The following is a 21,295-nucleotide window of genomic DNA, read 5'->3' on the forward strand; positions in this document are numbered from 1 at the left end:
AATATGAACGTTGCAGAGTAGAGAAAGGTACAGCCAGAGTCTAGTCATGAAGCCCACCTGAGAGCCTTGGGGCAGAGGAAACCTGGGGCAGGACAAACCTTGCCAGACAGCTGATGTCAGAAATCTGTACCAAATGTCTATGAATCTGTTTCTGTTTTATAAATAAGTTCATTTGTGTCTTTTTTGAAGATTCCACATATAAGTGATATCATATGGTATTTTTCTGTCTTTTCCTGGCTTACTTCACTTAATATGATGATCTCCAGGTCCATGCATGTTGCTGCAAATAGCATTATTTTATTCTTTTTATGGCTTAGTAGTATTCCATTGCATAAATATACCACAACTTCTTTATCCAGTCATCTGTCAATGGACATTTGGATTGTTTCCATGTCTTGGCTATTGTAAATAGTGCTGCTATGAACATTGGGGTGCAGGTGTCTTTTTGAATTAGAGTTCCCTCCAGATATATGCCTCACAGACACAGAAAACAAACTTATGGTTATCAGAGGGGAAAGGAGGTGGGAAGGGATAGACTAGGAGTTCAAGATTTGTAGATACTATTATATATAAAACAAATAAACAACATGTTTCTTCTGTATAGCACAGGGAACTATATTCAATATCTTGTAGTAACCTATAATGAAAAAGAACATGAAAAGGAATATATGTGTGTATATGGATGACTGGAACATTGTGCTGTACACCAGAAATTGACACAACACTGTAAACTGACTATACAGCTATTTATTATTTTTTCTCCCTTTTTAAATAGAAGTATAGTCAAAACAAAAAAAAAAGGGGGAATCTGTACAAAATGTCCCAGATAGCTGTGTTTTGTGTGCTTTCCTGTCCACTCATCCTTCCCACATAGAGAGGCAAGAAACCTGTTTATGGATTTCTTAGAGTTTTGTATGCTGCTGATCTTCACTCTAGACAAAGGAGAACTAGTTAGGCTGAAGCACAATGTATTTAAGACTGCCCCTGGGCCTTGGCCACCTATAGCTCTGTCTTCACTCTTTAGTGTCTTGTCTGTCTCTTTGCATTCCTGAAAAGTTTTATTCCTCATGCAAATATTCCACATAGTTCAAGAAACCAGTAGTAAGAATTTTATGTTTACAAATTTAGCAGAGGGTTTACACCAATATTCAGAGTGAAGGAAAAGCAGACCATCATAAGAAAAAGCACTTCCATGTCTTCACCACTGTCGCTCTTCAGTCTGTGAGGACTTGCATTTTCATTGCTGCATTAGTTCATAGAATGTCTAATTACTAGTGTCTGTGTTTAAAAGTTGTAAAAATATTTTTAATGGTTTTAATGAATTGAGATATCATAAGCGCTACTTACCCATTTTTCTGTCTTGCACTGGTGTGAGGAAAATCCACGCTGGCCTTGCTGGAGAGAGAGGCATCACGGCGTGTGTCCCTGGCACCCCATAGTAGAAGAACCATCTTTAAAACGGTACAAAGCCTGGGACTTTAAACACTACGTGAAATGCAAAGAGTAAAAACGACTGGATGCTACCGGTGCCCTTATAAACTGGAAAACAACTAGTGACACAGACCAAGAGCCTTAAAGAAGCTCTTGAACAATTTTGTAACACAAATCTAGTGTCTTAGGTTGGGTTCCCCAAGAAACAAATTGAGGCAGATTTTCCTTCAGGAATTTTATTAGAGAGTCCCCTTGCGAGGAGCATCTGTGGGGAATAATAGAAGCAGGGCTGAGTAGAGAGTGAAGTTGAATGAGGTCGCACGAGGGCCTCGGCAAATCCCACAATCTGAATCTTGTATAGCTCTTCAGAGAATCCCCAAATTTTATACCACCACCACCTCCTCCCTCTAGGAGAAGTTCCTAGAGGTGGGTAGCCATGGGGGAGGAGACCTAACATTGGGCAAGGCAGCTCCCATCTCTTGAGGCAATTCCTAGGGAAGGACTCAGCTGTGTACCAATATCAACCACACTCACAGCAGCTAGGGAAACGAGGGCCTTGGTCCTAACGTGGGGATCTGGGCAGCAGACCACAGCATGCACTAGAGTCCAGAACTTGCAAAATTCAGATCCACTTGGTTCATATAAGTTCACCATCTAGAATCATCTTTTCTAGGGTTCTGGCCTGATGCACAGGATGGAGGTTGGTGGGAGCAGCTACAGCCCTCACCACTGAAGCTGGTCTCGGGAACACAACATGGGATACGCATCTCCTTTCTTTACTCCATTCCCATCTAGGTTGTCTTCAGTCTCAAAAAGCACACTCCCTGGTCTAATCAGGTAATGCACGCCTTCATTCCTAAAAGTTCTGATCCTCTGATGACCATGCACTTCTTAAACTGTGGTGTTGGTACTTGACCATTTACTGTCAACATCTGGTAAGGAGTACCAAGAAACACCCCACTGGATCACCTGGTTAAGGTATTCCTGCTCCCCAACTGTGTCATCGTGGCGGTGCTACCTACTCCTGATCATCAGGGTCCATCAGCTCACCCAGGATGGCGGCTCCTTTCTTGGCCTCTGGCACATGGAATCTGAAGTGCTGGTTGATTAAGAAGCAAAAAGATCTTAAAGTCCTGCAGGTAAAAGCATTCATCTTCTGAGAACAGAACCTCTGGACCTGCAAAGCTTGTCATTGTAGTCAGAGGCACATCATAGTCAGGAGTGATAGTAAACTTTCCCATCGTGTCTCCTGGGGACACAGCACTATATAGTGGTCACTAACTCAGGATGTATCCTATATTCTGAGGATGGCACCCCATCTTTGCAGGGTATTATCTCCAAACTTAGGTTTCAGCTATACTTTCAAAAGGCAGTTTCATCGCCCTGTATAAATCTAGTCCCTTTTGAGTGGTATGGTCTGTTGTAGGAATAGTGTATTCTGTTGTCTTAAGTCCACTGCCAACCTCTTTTGCTTTAAAGTGGTCCTTGGTCTGCAGGTACAATACCAAGTCTGTGGATCCAATGTTCTGTAAACACTGGAGATGGCTGAGGCCCTACAAGGGGGAAATTCAAACCCATATCTGGAATATATACTGATTTCAGTAAAGAAAAATGGCTGCCTTTTTCAGGATGTAACTGACTTGCCACCAAGTGACTTCTTGGTCTCTTTAGAAGACGGTGCCCTGTCAGGTCTCTGTATTGTTCTTTGCTGCTGGCTGGTTGGATATCGGGCAGCAGTAGGTAGCTAGATCAGCCACAGTGACCGAGTCCGCGATGCTGACTGGACCCAGGCAGAGTTTCCATCCCTGACATCATGGATACTCTGTTCCCGCTCTCGTGCCAGCACTGCGGTTGCTGACAGCAGAGGCTGGCTGTCACGTGTCTGCCAGCAGCAGACAGAGCCGTTCTGTCTGTCTCGCTTTCAGTGCCTCTTTCATGGTAAAAGGAACGGCGGGTGTTCAAGTCCATGGACCTTCACGAGCTGTGCTCACTTCCAGAGGCCCATCCTAGGCCTCTTCCTCAGGCCTCCTTTCCCCCAAAGTTTCCATCTTTCTCCTTTCCAATTTCTGATCAAGCAGCCACACCCAATGCCACTGATTAGAAGTCCATGTACAGGTTAAACTGGGGCCATTTCTCCTTCCGTATAAATCAGGTATCCTGGTGCATGCCTGAAGCTCTGCCCGTGGATATTCACTCCTTACCTCTTTCAGGGCCGCGGCTGAATGGGACTATAATAAAGCAGTGGTCCACTTGGAGCTTGTACTTGAAGGTGGAGATTAACCACCCATGAGCCAAACTATCTATCACGCCCACTTCTTTAAGCCTTTGGATCTCTTTCCACTATCTGCATGGCAGTTTGGAATTTCTAGCTCAGCTGGGAAGGGCCATCCCTTTTACCAGGTTTCTACAAGCTAACAAGTAGCTTATTAGCACCAATTCCCAGGGTCCTTGCCAGCATCTTATGTCCTGTATCATTTCCAAATCAATAATTTCTCCCTTCTGCAACTTCGTACTCTCTCCCCCTTGACTCAGCATGCTCAGAATCCAGCCCTCCTAGCTCCTGACAGCACACGTTTTCTAAGTCCGAGGATAGTCCCTTTCCTCCCCTAACAGGCCCAGCACTTCCCATACCACGTTACCTTGTCTCTTGACTGCAGTCTTTGTTGTCTGGTGGCCAAGAGAAAACATGTCGGCAGATCAGAAGAGAGGAAGGTGCATGTTGCTTTGCAAAACAAGGCTTTTAAACTATTTTTCAAGCAAAGAGGGAGTGGTAACTTTCAGTGGGCATTTATGCAGAACCAGATTGTCCAGAAAAACCTAGAATTAAGACTTTTTTAGTGTATCAACTCAGATGTCCCCATCACAAATCTCAGGGTGTCACTCCTTCCTAATCAGAATCTGACATTAGCATCATAGACTTGCCTTGTAGGGGCAGAGAACTCAACTTTGTCCGGAGAGCCACTACGCTTACAATGAACTCTTCAGGTTTTCCTGACCTTTCATAGCAGGAGGCAGACATATATATCGCCACCAAGGAGACTATCTAACCTTCATATTTTGTCCTAAATTGATGATATATTGCCCTCAGCCTTTCATTATCGTTCTCCAGTGAGTATAGTAGAAAAAAATAATTTTTCCTCCACCATTTTGAATTTTTGCTGAGACTCCTATAATAAAAGACAGATTAATAAAAGAAAAACAACAAATTTACCATGTATAACTCATGGTATATATGGGAGATACTCAGGTTAAAATGAGTAATTTTCCAAGGTCAGTTAGAATTTAGACTTCAGAGCCATTTTAATAGGGAAAGGGGAGGGGCATGTGGGACTCTTAGGGAAGACTAAATGATTTTTAGGAAAGATGAATGAACCCTTAGAAGAACAGATGGGAGGTGTCATATTTGATGACAAAGTTTGGGTGCGGTGTCACCTTCTGTTCTCTCCTGTGACAAGGAAGAGAGAACAGACAGGGAGGGGATCTGTGACAGCTGAGTCCCTTTTAGAGGATCTATCTTTAGGCAAATAAGGGCACTTCAGGGAAATCCTCTCCCTGCATTTGCTGTTTCTTAAGTGCCTGTAGCTCAAAATAATCAATATACTAAAGCGTCGTATTTTACGGCAGCATATCCTGAACTCCTGCATCATATTTCGGAGTGGCATATTCTGCTACCCTTCAAAGGCATTGATGGAATAAGTCATCTGATTCTCCTTTTCTTATCATTACTGTTCTTCCCAGACCTTTATGATGCCTACGGTAGTTCCTACTCCCATACCAGTTTACCGCCTGTGGGAGTTTAACAGTCGCACCACTACAGTAGGCTGGGGGCTGCCCATAATCTACCCATCACCAGTGACAGGGTCCTTCCTCCCAGCCAACTGGTCGGTGACCCAGCTCCAGAGTCACCTGAGTCTCCTTTGTAGGCTCAGTCGTGGCATTAATAGCCTGAGGTGAGATTCCTCAAGAAACCGACCCTGAGCTGGAGAACTGCATCCAGGTGGTTTTTTGGAGATATTCTGAGGAATAACACCCATAAGGGAGTAAAGGAAGCAGCGTTGGGCAGAGGGAGAAATTAAACTGGAAGCAGTTGGAACAGAAGTCTCGGCTGGTCATGCGGAGAGCTCTGAAACTGGACTGGCCTGCCCAAATGGTGCGTAGGAGGAGGCTGGGCTGAGGGCGACTAAGGGTCAGTTTTGCAACTTCCTACATTGAAGAGTCATTGAAATGTGGGCTTCTTATAACACTGGCAAAGCAGCTCCTTTCCCTCCAGGGCAAGTCCTAGGGAGAGACTGCCTGCCGAGCGCTCTCAGCAGGCCACGGCCCTGGAGGTGAGGAGGAGAGCTTCGTTCTGAAGGGGAATCTGGGCCATGCACCGAAGACTTTACTTTCGGTTTTGAGTGTCTGATACGATTTAGGGGCAACATATTTGCTCTCTAATTTATTTTACTAGGTTAATATTTTTAAAGCTTGTAAACCCTTACCACAGACAATATAAGAGGAGCTAATTTTAGAGCTATGCAGGGCAAGAGGGAAAATTCAACCTAGAACTACAAACTACAGAAGACTCAGAAGTACATGACCTACATCCTAAATAATCAAGGATGGACTGTGTTGGGGAATCATCAAGTGCCTTTGTGCTAAGAGCCTAGTTTCTTATTTTATGAGTAGCCAGAAACTTGGATTTTTACAAGAGGAAAGGAACGCTCTGTTCTTATCTGACATTCTTGAGAGGCCTGTGGTAAAGTAGTTCATGGTGAGATTCTTTTGCAGTTAAAAAAAAAAAAAAGTCAGATTCCTGACTGCATGAAGACCTCGGATGAGCAAATGTAGTGTCAGGAGGTTTCCCTGGGGCTTATTCAAGTCTAGAAAGGGCCTGGAAAGCTTGTATACAAGGCAATTGTGTTTCAGAATCTTATTCTCTGTCTCATACTTGGGGGGGGGGTGTGTGTGTGTTTTACCATGATCAGGCAATGGCCAGCAATAAATAGACTGAAATAATGGACTAGGAAATAGGAGTTACAACTCTGATGATTTCTGCTATGATAACAAGAAGGGGAAAAAAACACCAAGCAGGGTATCCTAAAGAAAACCGTATAAGCAACTAAACAAAATAACCAAAGAGAAGAGGATGGAGTAGACTTCAGAATGAGAACTTGCATCTGTGCACAGTGGTAGTCTTAAATTCTGGCAAGAGGTGTTAAGGGGAACCTGGGCCAAAGAAAATGAGGGGCTCTCAGATCATTCTCAGGCTAAAAAGCATCTAATTAGGGTTTTTTTTTTTTTAATGAATTGACTTAAATTTGAGATGGAAATAATTATCTTTGTTTGGTAATAAAGCAACTTAGAAGTCATTGAGCTGTCATAACTGTGCACTTGGACTTGTCATGTTACTAATTTCCTCCCTTAGACATCCAGTTATAAACACATCTAATAATATTTAAATGCACAAAAATGACTATGTCACTAAGGTATTCACTTCCTCTTACCTTGTTTGTTCACTCATCCCTACTATGTCGCAGACATTGCCAGGTATAAGGGATAAAAGATGACTAAGAAACAATTCCTGTCCTCAGGGAACTCAGTGCAGTAAGGTACACAGACCTAAGTAAAGGTGATACCAGCTACAGGAAAATATAGAAGAGTCGTTCAATAGGACGCTTAGTGACTACCTACTATGCCCCAGGTTCTAATATTCATAAAATAGGGATAAAACATGGTACATATTCTCAGTGAACTCACGGGAGGGGATATCTTATCTGGACTCATTTGACTGAACAAGAGGGACATCTCATCATCAGACTGGTGATGAGTGAGCATGGGTGAGCTCATGATGGGTGAGCATGTATATGTTTTAGGTAAGTTTCATACTTAACGACTAATTGTCCAAGTGAAATAGGAGATTTTCACCTGCTCAACGTGCCAAGGGGAGTATTGACTTCCTCAAGTAGTACTCAGTGTAGGAGCTGAGAAGAGAAATTGTAGATTAGCAGGCTGGAATCATGCCATGAGGGCAGCGATAGAAAGGGACTATGAGAGCTGAGGAGATTGGCAAGAGAACAGTTCAAGTCCATAGATTCTTGTGTTCTTGATAGCTGAACACCATAGATCATGGGGTCTAAGCAAAGTCAGGAACAAAATGAAGGTGGCACATAGTTGAGAAATTGGAAGAAAATGAATCAATCAAGTAAATTTAACTTTTCATGAGGCCAATGAGTATACTGGGGTGACAGAGCAAGAGCTGGAAAGATGGGAGGTCATGGTTTGATGGTTAGTTGTTGAACTTTGATGTTTCAAAGGAGGAGACTCCCAAGTTACGACAGGGGTAAGTGAATATGAAGGCCTGTGGCGGTACAGAGATCAGAGAACCATGAGGGCAAGCGCATTGGAGAGGTCATCCATTTGAAGTTGAGAGTAAGCCAGGATGATGGTGGAAGTTGGGGTGGAGAGGAAGGTCGGGGGTTGGCTGCCCACCTCAGTGGAAGGATGACCATCACCCAGTAGCTCACTTGTCAGGGGTCCCTCAGAATCACATCAGTGGGTATATTCCCTTGCCTGGAGGAGAAGGTAAGGATGCTGGTGAGAATTACCTTCTCACTGGCCCAGTTTGATCTCCGCCCTTGTTATTCCTGTCAGAAAGATCTAAGGTCTCTAAATGAGCACCGAAGAGCAATCGTTCTCAATACAAGGACAGGAAGTTAGTGTAACCTCAAAGACCTTTTTACTTTATTGTGTTAATTTCCTCTTTAAAAAGTATTTTCTGCATGACTGTTTCCTAATAAGAAGGATGTGGGGCAACAGGAAACTCACTGTCTGGGTCTCAAAAAATCTTTATGACCCAGTTCTATCTCCTGGATGAGTTGTCATGCAGACAATTCACCTAACATCCCTCAACCCATCCCAGAAAAAGCAGGAGCATCTAGAAGCTAATCTGAGGCAGGAAAAAACACACTGTGTTAAAGAAAGTAAAAGAAAACTACTGAGATTAGAGAAAGACAGGGGAGGTTGCACCTCAGAGAGTGGTTAAGACAGTCAAATGCGTAGTGGGTATGAAATTGCTTCTGTACTGGAATACCCAGACAGGTATGTCATTGTGGTTTTTTTTTTTCCAGCAAGTGAGATGCTGAGAGTTACTTTAGCTTCCTGTGTCATTGAGGACACAGTTAGGAAGACAGACTAAGACTTTCAAACAGAAGGATTTAGTTACACAGCTTCCTCAGTTTAGGTCACTAAGAAATGACAACGTGGGACAAGGATTTGGGTGCAGGTGATGTTTTTGAAGGTATGCTCTTTAAGAAAAGCTTGTGAGGGAGAGAGCAAATCAGGTTGGAGAAGAGGAAAGGGCCAAGCAAGGATGCGGTCAGGTCAGACAGGGGGCGCTCTGTAACATAAACCCCACCACAAAACCGTCCCTTGCTTGACACAAAGTGCTCAGTGTTTCATAACCTGGACCCGTCATCACTGGCTGTGGCTGCTCTGTCTGCTGCCATGAGTTCAGTCTCAGAGAAGGGGGCTAGTTTTGAGCTCTCAGCAGTCAAGGCTCATGGCAACAGGGCGATGGGTACACCAGGCCAGTAAGGGGACTTGGAGGTGGCGTATCTCCTGCAAAAGCTGGTGGAAAAACAGAGAATCCTAAGAGGGGATGGTGAGGCCACCCAGAGTTTGACAAGAGCAGGTCATCTAGAGAGACGACCAGAGGAAGTGGTATTACAAGAGCCCACAAGCCAGGCCACTGAGGGGGAGGTAGACATGGTAGGCATGGACCAGAAAGAGCTGGGACCACAGGAAGAGGGGCTGCCTGGCAGAAATCAGAGCTATGGAAGAGATGCTGCCAGAAATGCCATGAAAATCAGAAGGAGGAGGGGGAGAGGAAGGAGGAGGAGGAAGGAGAAGGAAAAAAAAACTACACCATTGCTATCATCCCACCCCGTGACCCTAATCTTGCTTCCCATTGGATGAATGAACCTACCTAGAGCCTGGGGAAGGTAATTCCTTGCCATTCAAACCAGGGCAGAAGTTTGGAAACAGATCTCAGAGCCAACAGGAGGTTAACTGGGTGCCCCCTAGAGAAACTGAGGGCATCTGCCCTTAGGAAGGTGAGCTCCATTGTCTGAGAACAGTGTGTTCAGATATCAGATTCTCTGCATTTAGGGACTCTTTGGATTTGGGTAGGAAAAGCTTAGGATGCTGAGTCTCTGAAGCGACAGCCACCCAAATCAGTTGTGACCAGGAGCTCCAGAGCCAGTGTGCAACCTCAAAGCTTACTCTGCATAAGGAAGTAGATTTATAAGACCAGTTTTTATTAATTTCTGCTGACTATTTTGAGGATATATATACATCTCCTCTAACTACATACCTTTGCTACTTTCTAAAGGAGTAAAATTCTATTTACAGGAAATTGGTGAGGGCGAGGGTACCAGGGAGACTTAGAACTTTCAGTCATCTTCAGAAAAGAAAAGAGAATTTACAAAGCCGTTCTTGATCTTAAACCTATGTTAGCAACCCAACTTTGGCAATAGCATAGATGGTTCCTGGGAAATGGAAACCAAAATGATAGTTGGGAAAAAAAAAATGATATAAAAAGTAAAATAGGCCAAGAGAGCACACAGGTTTGGGAAATTAAATACCTTGCCTTTTTATCTTTCATTCCTCACGTAAAATTGATTCCTGTGTTTGAAACCTACTCTGAGTTTTGTTTTTTTTATTGATCACATTGCCTCTTGTCAAAAAAACATCTAGCAAGGTATTATCACATTGCTCTCCAATGCAACTATAAAAATGTGCATTGTGTGATAACTTGCAAGATACTCATCTACACCTAAAAGAAATGATCTATGGACATTTTGATGAAATGCTTTATCCCAATCTCATGCTTGGCTGGTGGTATTTTATAGGTCCATTTGGAAATAGGTTCATTTTTTTAAACTTTTTTTCAAGGTGGTGATGAAAAACAGGTCATTTATAACTTGATAATACCATACTTAGGTACTTCATTGTCTTGGGACTCACATATCTTGATTGAATTTAAAACATCACTATTTGAGTCTTCGTAAGTATTTGCAAGTCGATATTTCTCTTCCTATTAATGAAGATGAAAGGATTCTAGAGGCAGAAAATTATAATCAATGCAAGAGGTACTGCTTGTTCCCCTGAGGAGCCTACAAAGATCCAATCCATGTTTTCGCTCAAGAACTTTTTGAAGTGCTCGAAGCAACTGTTAAAGCATCTGGGATGTCTGGTGGTTTAAACAGTCCTTTCTGAGAAATATGAAACATTAACTTTCTAAAAATGGCATGATAGAAAGAATGAAACGGACTAATGTACAGGAGTGGTCTGAGGGTGACAAACAAGTGACATATGAGGAGGAGCGTGGTCTGCTTTTGATTTTTTCACTTTAAAAACTCCCCTTTCACATCCCTAACAGCATCATTCTTTTTTTTTTTTTTTTTTTCTGTTTTAATATCACATGATGGTGGGAAATGACAAGAAAGAGAATGCTGAGAAAGTAGAATGCTGTGGGGGCAGAGTATGGTGGGATTTTAAATAGAATAGAGAAGGCATTACCTCTCGTCCAGTGCCGTGGGTCCGCCGTGCACGGTGTAAGCAGCAGGGTCCTGGGCAGAAAGTCGTGTTTGGAGGTCATCTAGTCTCCCTTACATCCTTTAAGCGAAATTGTACCTGATGTAAGATAGAACATAGGAGACCTATGAGAAAAATCCCCTGACGTCACCCTGAACTATGGTGAAAGATTCTCTCCACTGCTACCCCATCCCCATTATCACAAAAGCTCCAAATACATGGTTTGATTTCTACAAGTTACTGAAACCAAGTAACCTGTGAATTTTCTGTTACCTCTCGGGTCCATCACCTTCATCAGCCAGGAGTATCTTTTGGGCTCCTGCCTTGTGGGACACACTGACCTGCACTATAGGGGGTGCAAAAGGGGGAGGGGAACGGGCTCTGCCAGCCAGGAGCTTCCAGCCTCCCCCCTCCATCTGACTGGCCTGCTACTCTCCCCTTCCTCCTTCCAGCGACTCCACCGTCCTTGAAGACTGAGCACAAGTGCCCCCTCTCTGAGTTCCCCAGTCATAGCTGCTCCCTTTCTGGAATCAGGAACCACAAAAGTAGAGAAAGGGCGTTACCATAGGCTAGAGTGTCCGGGAGATACTTCAGAAACAAACAGACATGAAAAGCTCAGCCTAAAAGAGTCAGCCAGAGTGGTTCAAGTATGGAGGGGTAGAACAGATAAACAGCAAGGTCCTACTGCACAGCACAGGGACTATATTCAATGCCCTGTCATGCCTATAATGAAAAAGAACATGAAAATATAAATATATACGCATAACTGAATCACTATGCTGTACACCAGAAATTAACACAACATTATAAATTGACTATACTTCAATTAAAAAAAAAAGTATGGAGGGGTAGGAAAGATCTTCTAGTGATGAGAATGATACATGAAAGGTACAGAGGTGTGAAATTAAAAAGCCAGTCTGTGTTCTGGTTAAACCATTGAGGAAAAAATTCTGTGTAGGAAAATAGTGATGGCAGGGATCAGTGGTTCTCAAATTTTAGATCAGTGTTGTCCAAGAGAGGTGTAATGCAAGCCATATATGCAGTTTCAGATTTTCTGGCAGGCACATTAAAAAAAGAAGTAGGTGAAATTCATTTTAACAATGTATTTTTTAATCCAACTTGCCCAATATATCATTTCAATGTGTGATTAATTTAAAATATCATCTATGTGATTTTCACATTCTATTTTTGTACTAGGTCTTCAAAGTTTATTGGGTGCTTGGCATTACAGCCCATCTCAGTTTGGACTGGGCCACATTTCAAGTGCTCAATAGCCACAGGTAGCTAGTGGCTACCATCTTGGACAGCACAGCTTTGAAGTACATCAGAATCTTGTTAAAACGCAGATTGCTGGTTTCACTCCCAGAGCTTCTGATTTACGAGATCTGGGGTAGGGACCAATCATTTGCATGTCTAACAAGCTCCCAGCTGATGCAGATGCTACTGGTCTAGAATCACACTCTGAGGGCCACGAGTTTAGATAATTGGTTCTCAAGCCTGACTGCAAGTTAGAAAAAAGCAAGGGGAAAAAAAAAAAAAAAAAGCCACCCATCCTCCAGGCCCCACAGCAGGCCACTTAAACCACAAACTCTAGAGGTCAGGCCCCAGGGGAATTGATCTTTTAAAAAGTTTCCCAGGGGATTTTAATTATTAGCCAGGTTAGAGAACCACAGAAGAGGGAGGAGAAAAGGCCAGAAAGATGTTTTAGCAAACAAAGGATGGCTAAATCGAAAAAACAGAAAAATACACTAAATCTTCTAAGTAACAGGGAGCCTCAAGAGGCCTTTAAACAGGGCAGTGCTATATAGTGAAAGCATTATTTTCTTGAGTTGCTTGCAATGGTAGTGACCTGTATCAGGAAAAGTTCAGAGAGAGGTTTAAAATGGTTCAAGAGTTCGATGAGTTTGCGGCAATGGAAGGAGGGGAAATAAGAGTTACACGTACTCGGTTCAGTTACATAACTATTCTGCAGCATGCTGGGCGAAGGGTAAGAGGCAAATACCAACAGGCAACTTGTGTTATTTGTTTAGTTCAGCAGAGAGCGATAATACAGCAGCCACCAGTGAAATGCCTATGAAAGCCATGTCAGAAAGGCAACAAGAAAGGTGGGATGGGGTAAAGAAACCACTAGGAATACATTCATCCTGTGAATGACAGAAGCTTCCTTTTGGTTAACATTTGCTAGGCCTGATCCCTAGGGGGCAGTCCCCTCCAGATAGTATCTGCCCCCTTGCTCATTCTTGCCCACACACTTACACTTAAAATTTGTTTTTTTCCCTTTTTTTTTTTAAATTGAAGTATAGTTGATTTACAGTGTTGTGTTAGTTTCAGGTTACAGCAAAGTGATTCACTTATTTTTATATATATATGTATTCCTTTTCATATTCTTTTTCACTGTAGGTGATTACAAGGTATTGAATATAGTTCCCTGTGCTCTACAGTAGGACCTTGTTGTTTATCTGTTTTATATATAGTAGTGTGTATTTGTTAATCCCAAAATCCCAATTTTTCCCTCAGGCCAGACCTGGAACAGTCTTTAGGACTCCTAGTATCTAGGCAAGAGTGTTCTTCTGTGTCTGAGTCTCTGGCTTCAGGCTGAAACTTGGAGAAAATGAATTATCAAAAGTACTTGAAGTCAATGGAAACTATAAACAAAAGCCAACACAAGTCAGTGGTTCCTGGAGAAACAGTCCCCATTTTGGGAAGACTAGAGATGGAGGTGTTGGTGGGTGGGTGAACTAGCATAAAGTCACGACGAAAACAAGATTTCACAGCCTGAAAGCACATTATCCATCAAGTACCACAGACACACACCCTGTGAGAGCAGGCGTGGACTGTTGCCAATATGCCACAGAATTTAAATTACATACAAGCACTCGGGAAAAGCCACAACAATAAATGACAGTCCTGGTATGTAGTGATTTCACATATCACCTCAAATGTGAAATGTAACTTACTGTGGTTTAGTACATGCTTTAACAAAAGAAGTAGCCAACAGAAAATATCTAAGGTACCGAGTATAGATACCAGCCAGTACATGTTTAAATCAGTTGTTTCATGTCGATTGTAATTTATATCCATCCTTCCTCCTCCCCTCTATGTTAGAATTTGCGCAGAGTCTACAAAGCCTGTTAATAGGAAGCTTGATAAGATTCTTAATGAGACTTTAAGACTAAGCTGCCATTACAGCTACCGAATCCTGGGTTCCTTGTTCTCCATCTTCTATTTTCTTTCTGTTCCCTTGGCATCACCGTTTCCTCATCTGTATTCTTAAAATATTCCCGCTGAGCCCACTAACAAATTGCCAAGCCAGACTGGCAACTTAATTGCATCCTTGAGCCTTAATCTTAATTCTGAAGATTCTTCTTTCTTTTTCCAACATGTCCCCTAAAATTGCTGGTTCAAATATTGTGATGAGCCAGAGATCCTATTTTCCTGTAAGTAAATTACCACACTCCCCGACCCATGGTCGGCCGGCTACAGCAAACCTATATGTTCCCCCTAGGAAATCATCATACTATCTTTATTGGTAATATCTAAACTCACATTGGCGTTTTAGCCATAAATTTAAAATCACTTTTGATTTCTGGGAGAAGGAATTATTCTGAAACCAGTTAACCTCAAAGATTCTGGATTCTACTAATCTCCATAGTCCTGTGAATGAAAAATACTGCAAGCCATATCAGTAAACAAAGAGTGCTGTGGCCATCAAATCATCAGCCACTGCCACTACTCCCACTTCAACTTTTCCAAGTCCAACTACATTTGGACGTAAAGCTTAAAATACACAGATGATGAGTAAGTTCACTATTTTAAATGACATTAATGAAAATGTTCCATCAAGCCCTTGCCAAGACAGAAGTGAATCAGAACATTTATACTGTAAAATTAATGAAATTAAAGGAAAAAAAACATTTCTTAAATCTTCAAATAGGAGTTAGATGTACTCTAAGCACTTCTTTAGGTGTTCAAGCCTGTTCTAACTCAGATAGGTCTAATAGTTCTAATGCAACGCAACTTGGCAAATATTTCCCAGAACAAGGTGAAATTCATTGGATTTCTTCAAGGTGCTATGTTTTATAAGTCTGGACAATGCTTTCATCAGAGCTTGAATTTCTGGAAAAGAACTGCTCTTGCTAGAACTCTGAGTAGGCGTTAGAACATTCATTCTGGGTAAACTTTTTTACAGTGTAATCTGTCAAAAAATAGCTACAGCAGATACAATATCCGAACTTACACATCATTAGTATTTTTTGGAGCCTCCTAAAAGAACTCTTGCAGGGATCAGCACTCATGAATATTAAACATAAAGGATAAAACTCTTGTAAGTAATCGCTGCCCTTTAAGTACTTTACTTGGTTAAGTAAATCTTTTGTATCTATCAGCTAATTCTCAACTGGATCTTAATTCTTTTCCAATGAGCTGGCTCCCCACTCAGACAGCATGCAGATCACAGCTTGGCTGTGAACCCACGCAGCAAAATTAAGCTGTGCAAATATTAGCCCACAATACGGAGCTGTAGGAAAGACCTTGACTTGTACTGTGGTGCGGAATGGAGCCCAGAAGTCTTTGGTGGGACTGCACCGGTGTATTATACTTCATGTTTGGGTTGATGGATAAAAAAAGAGAAAAAAAGGAAATAAAGTCTTACAGCAAATTTTGATTCAAATTCTAGAGAGTAGTTACTAACAGGAAAAAATCTACATCCAAAGCCTAACTACAAAGCATAATATTTAGGACTCCAGACACAAAGGAAAATTATAAAGGATGCCTTATTAATTTTCAGATATTTTTACCAGTCCTGTAATGAGGAATCTATAATATTAGTTATTGAGAAAGAAAAATAAGCCAGGCTACAGGCCATTCATTCTACCTTACTAGAATCCATGTTAGCTCTCTTTTTTCAGTTTAGGGTTTTTTGTTTTTTTTTTTGCTTCTGTCTAAACCAGAGCCCATCAAAGTATCAACCTTCACTCAACTGATTTTTATCACCAGGCTTGAAAGCAAGATGTATTTATTTATTTTTGCTAGATACTGGTTTCTAGAAAAACGTCTAACGCTTAGTAAATGCTCAGCAAATATATGCTGTAAAGAACTCATAACAAAATGGATATAGATGATATCACATGATCTATACAGAGTTAATGGAGACATAAAAGACTTTCTCCCATGCCATGACTTCTAAGTTGATTTGTGGGCCCTCAATGCTTGAATAATCTGTTTGTGCAGGAACTAAATCTGAATGTGGAGAAAAAGTAAATCCTACACTGGGACTTAATTGACTATTAAGAATTAGGGTTATTTATGAAACAAGCAAACAAACAAAAACCAGCCTGTATGCATCTTGTTAGTACTGCCAAACAATTCATGCAAACCTCTAACAGATTTTTTTTACCGTCCAAATACTACTAACTGGCCTAACATGTAAGTCTTTGCTTTAAAGTCTTTTTGCATCTGTGCCCTTAGAAACTGGTATTATTTATTTAAATTGACAGATGTTTTTGTTTTAATTTAAAATGTAACACAGTTAATGTAGAACACTTGGAATATAAAGATATCTTTGAAAAATTCTAAATCTTTAGTCCTCCATATGCAAGGAAAATATTAGCAATTTAGTTATGATCTTATTATTATTTCTTTAATACATAGAAATGACAAGGCTTACTCACGTCAGAACCCCTCTAGGGAAGCCTCTCTCTAGGGCTTCACTTTTTTGTATTGATAGTCAAAAATACGTAGGAAAAAAATTCAAGGACATATATCATGTGTTCAAAGTATTTCTGACAGTAGAATCCTTATTTTATTGTACACATTTTGTATTGTTTGAATTATTTAAATGAGATGTGTTTAAGAGAAAACACTTTAAAAGAGTTAAACAGTAACTTAAAATGAGGGTAATACCACCTAAAAATGTAAAAGTATTATACAGTCTAACATTATTTTCTCTTTTACTACTAGGATATCCAAAACTCATTCTATATTGAATTGTAGTAGCTAACCTAGAATGAAACTCATAAGGAAACTTGTGGGGTTTTTAAAATATTATTCTCATTATCACCTTTACATTAAATTTGGACACTTCTTACTTTATTTTTTAATTGTAATTTGCTTCAACTTTTTTTTGTTGTTTTTCAAATTTTTGTTTGGAGAAATAGATGACTATAAACTAATTAAAATACAAAACCAGAAAAAAATCTAACTTAGCTATCAAAACTCAGACGAACCAACCCATACGATATTTAAGACCTTATGAAGAAAGTTGCTTTAAGTATCAAGGCCTATTACCCCAGAAGATGCCAACCCCAAAATTAAAATCATATTTCACCAATTTCAGTAAGCCACGTTCACAGGCACTTGTCCCACCTGCTCTTTTCAGAATGTCTTTCTTCTGCAAAATTTCCCCCACCATCCACCCATGCCATCCAGAAGTCCCCAGGGAATGTCGCACATGAGCTGAGAAGCCAGCAACATTATGACAATATGCCTCCCTTTGGAGGTGTTCTTCCCTTTGGCACAAAGGCTAAATGGAAGCTCCTCCACACTCCCCAGTGCCAGCAGTTGCAGGGTGTTCCTTCCTTAGGTGAGCAGCCTACCTTCCCACCTCCTTTTCCTCCCGGTGCTCCTTCTTCTGTTTTTGCACTTCTGTTGAATTCCACCATTCCTTTGGGTGCTCCGGCTTCCTCTGGTGACTATACCACTTCCCTGAATTTCCTTCTGTCCCCTGCTGCCAGCCACAGCTGCCACCTCCACTGGCTTGACCAGCAACTTCTTTGTCCATTGGTTCAAGTCTCACCTGCCCGCTGAGTCCTGTGTTCAGTGCTGCACTGCGCTCCGTAGTGGAGACTAGAGAGGACCCCTCTCCCATTTAGGGTTATACTCTGTTAGAGGAGAGACAAAGAAATGCGCTTGTGACCTGATGGCCAGTTTACAGGAACACAATATTTCCTCTTTTTAATTACAGAGTGTCTCCTCTGGGGAATGTAGATATGAAGGAAGAATTGAGGGACTGCAACAGGAGATAAATACTGGGCTCTATGCAGCCTGTTCCCCACTTAGGCCCAAGGATTTGATATTGATTTCACTAGTTGTCTGACATCCTCTTCCCTGAGCATCAATTCTCTTCCAGCAGAAGCCCCATTCTGCCATGCAATTAAGCCTCAGGGAGAATGCCCATTAATTTCGCAGATACCACCAGAACTGTCAGAATTCCAAGGGTGTACCTGGCTTAGGCTCAAGCCAAAAACTCCATTAGAGATACAAATAAATGCCTTGAATAAATAAGGAGCAATCCCATATCTTTGAGTGGGAAACTAAATATTATTCACAAGATCAATTTTTTTCTAAATTAAGTAATAGCTTTAATCCATCAAGTGTTACCAGCATGGCAAACATAAAATAAAGTTATAGTACATTTAATATTTAAGTTAATATGACTCTGATCCCTATCTGCTCATCATGAAGTTACATAGTTACATGGTTGAGACCAAACTTTTCAGCCTGAATCTGAGCCAGGTACACCTCTGGAATTCTGACTGGTCTGGTAATGTGCCTTGATTATCTTCCCAAGAAGGATCTGGTCCCTAATTTTAATTAAACCAGATTAATAGGGGGGAAATATTCCCTTTATTCATAAACTTCTTATATGTTTTGGCTCATAAACTTATTTACAATTATATATTATAATGCATAATTATTAGTTATGTAATTATTGGCCACTAAGATTATGCCATTATCAGCAAAAGTAAATAATTCTTCCATTAAGTTGCTGCGTTTAATTTACTCACATGGCACTGGCCACATTTATTCTTTAAACTTCTTGGGAGTTTCCCTGAAATTATTTGTGATATGATTGACATGACATTGTATTAGTTTTAGGTGTGCAGCATGATTTGATATATGTATCCTGTAATTTAACTTATTTAACTACCTGTCTTCTTGTGTCCTATGGTACCTCTTAGTTAATCAGTTCAAAGATAGTCATCAACAAATGAAGGTTACAAAGCCAACCTGTTGAGAAGGGAAAATGTGAGTGGATAATAATCTGACTCTGAAAAGACTTTTAATAATCAACATATTCAAAAGTCAAAGAAGAAACAACATTTCAGTGAAGTGAAACTTGCTTTAGCTTAATTGGAAGCCTCAGGGTAAACCTTTAGTATTTTTGGAAACACTCTAAACTGAGTAGAATTCTAAAACATTACCAAGCTAGTTTAAATGTTTTAAAATGCCAGGAGGGAGGGGATAGAGTGGTCTTAAAAGTTTTTATAGATGGGTGGTTGATCTTTTCTAATAATTCATTAGAAAAATATGCTCAATCTTTCATGGTAGGAAAATGCCAGTAAAAAGAGAACCATCAGCTGCTCAGTTTTATGTTTAAATAGGAAAGAGTCTAATTGACTGCAGAATAAAAGATAGCATGCATAACCTTTTAAAAAATTATCAAAAGCATTGTCCTTGATGTTAGCCTGACATTATTCCCTTTGATTAGTCAAAAATAACGTTGTGGACTTCCATAGCACTTTTCTTCATAGGAACCAGAGAACTTGCCTTAAAAAAACGCCAGTCTCCCACTATATAAGGATGAAGGTGGAAGGGACTTGCATTCTTGCTAATGAATAGAACTGCTGTCTTTAAAACAAAAACAAAAACTAACAAGTCCACCTGTGGCCCACACTCCTCGGCCATCTCTATTCCCCCTCCTTCCTGTACCCACCTCATGACAAGTGATGGCCCTCCACACCCAGCTCAGTGTCTCTTAACAGGCCAGAGGAAAGCACCAAATCCAGCCACAAATGGCCACGATCAGGAAGCCATGTTAGCCTGCAGCTTTCTGCACCCTGGAAACCAAAGAAACTCCTCTTAGGCAGGAACAAGGACTCTCAAGGCATGTTGGTTCTTTCTTCCATCATTTCTCCATTTATTCAGCTAACATCTGCTGAACCCCTACTATGTATAAGGCTCTGTAATAAGTACCAGAAAATCAACACTGAGCGAGATCCACGAGGGCCCTGCCCTCATGAAGCTAACATTCTAGCTGGGGAGATCGGTATTAACTAATGAATTACCTAATTGTTAAAGTAAAATTGTGAAATATATTATGAAGGAGAAACAGTGGGTGCTGTGGAAGCAGAGATGGATGAATCTGACTGGAGGGTCAGAGATAGCTTCCTGGAGACATGTGATCTGGGCTCTGGAATAGCAGCAAGAATTAACTAGGCTAAAATAGGAGGAAGGATATTCTAGGAAGGCCACAGATTGTTCCAAGATCCTGAAGTGGACAGAAAAACAATATTGATTATTGTTGTATTTTGAGGAAGACCATGTGGAAGTATTTCATAAAAGGTAAAACACGGAAAAAAAAAAAGGTTAGTGATTACTTCTCCTGGTTATTACTACTGTTGTTATTGTCTGGTTTTAGTGGAGAATCGGGGCTGTATTTTTCTCTCACTGCTTTTAACAGTAAGTTAGATCACCCTTTTCTACATCTTGGCAATATCGTGAACAGGCACAGTAATTATTTAGAAAATTACAATTTAAGATTAAATCACACTTTCAGTACCATATCTAATTCAGGGTCTACTCCCACAATGCCACCCCTATGCTCTTATGCCCCCCTCCCCCTGCTCAGGCCAGATCTGTGGCTTGAGAAGGTTTGTTGGTCTTTTATTCTTCCTCGCTTACTTGATGTGGTACTGGCACTGTCGGGGTCATGGGGATGGAAGAGAGTTGGAGGACAAGGATATTTAGGTGCAGAGAGAGAGAGAGAGAGAGAGAGAGAGAGAGAGAGAGAGAGAGAGAGAGTTAAAGGAAAAAGTCAAAGTCTTACTTGTCTAGGGCTGTTATAATCTACCTGTGTCCTCAGTGATGACAGGTTCTAAATGTAGGCTCTTTCCTAGAGAACATTGAGGTTTGTCTGAAGACCCCCTCTTGGACCTCTACAGGGCACCATTCCCTCACACAGGTGATAACCTTTCCTGCTGACCTCTCATGACCCCTCTCAGCTCTGCACCTTCCACTCTCATCTCGGTGAACACAGACTCAACTAAGACCTTCACACCCCATGAACCATCTCCTTCAACAGGATCCTGTCAAGATGGCATAGTGGCTATTTTCAGTGGATTTACTTGACCCATAGAAATTTGCATTCGTGCTGTTGATATCAAAGTGCCCTCTTTTCTCCTCCCTCTGTAATGGACAGCTCCAACCTACCTCAGACTTCAAAATCCCGACCAAATGCAGGCAACAGTCTCTCTGTCAGTATACCTCCCCAAATGCTCTAAAGTTCAGG

At 41.3% G+C, this 21,295-nt stretch overlaps 1 long non-coding RNA gene across 4 annotated transcripts in view; it reads right to left on the reverse strand.

Annotated features, from left to right (window-relative positions):
- LOC123615974 (uncharacterized) overlaps positions 1-21,295 on the reverse strand; it is a 121,508-nt gene that overhangs the window by 27,466 nt on the left and 72,747 nt on the right. For 3 of the 4 annotated variants that reach the window (XR_012508963.1, XR_012508964.1, XR_006723829.2), the window contains 3 exons: positions 19,721-19,844; positions 17,601-17,885; positions 1,348-11,106 (listed from right to left, as the gene is read on the reverse strand). This is a non-coding gene — a long non-coding RNA (uncharacterized LOC123615974). Of the gene's footprint in view, positions 1-1,347; positions 11,107-17,600; positions 17,886-18,934; positions 19,015-19,720; positions 19,845-21,295 lie in introns of all 4 variants that reach the window. The other variant, XR_012508962.1, reaches the window with a different exon arrangement.

Source organism: Camelus bactrianus, chromosome 1, assembly GCF_048773025.1.
Source record: "Camelus bactrianus isolate YW-2024 breed Bactrian camel chromosome 1, ASM4877302v1, whole genome shotgun sequence".
NCBI lineage: Eukaryota > Metazoa > Chordata > Mammalia > Artiodactyla > Camelidae > Camelus > Camelus bactrianus.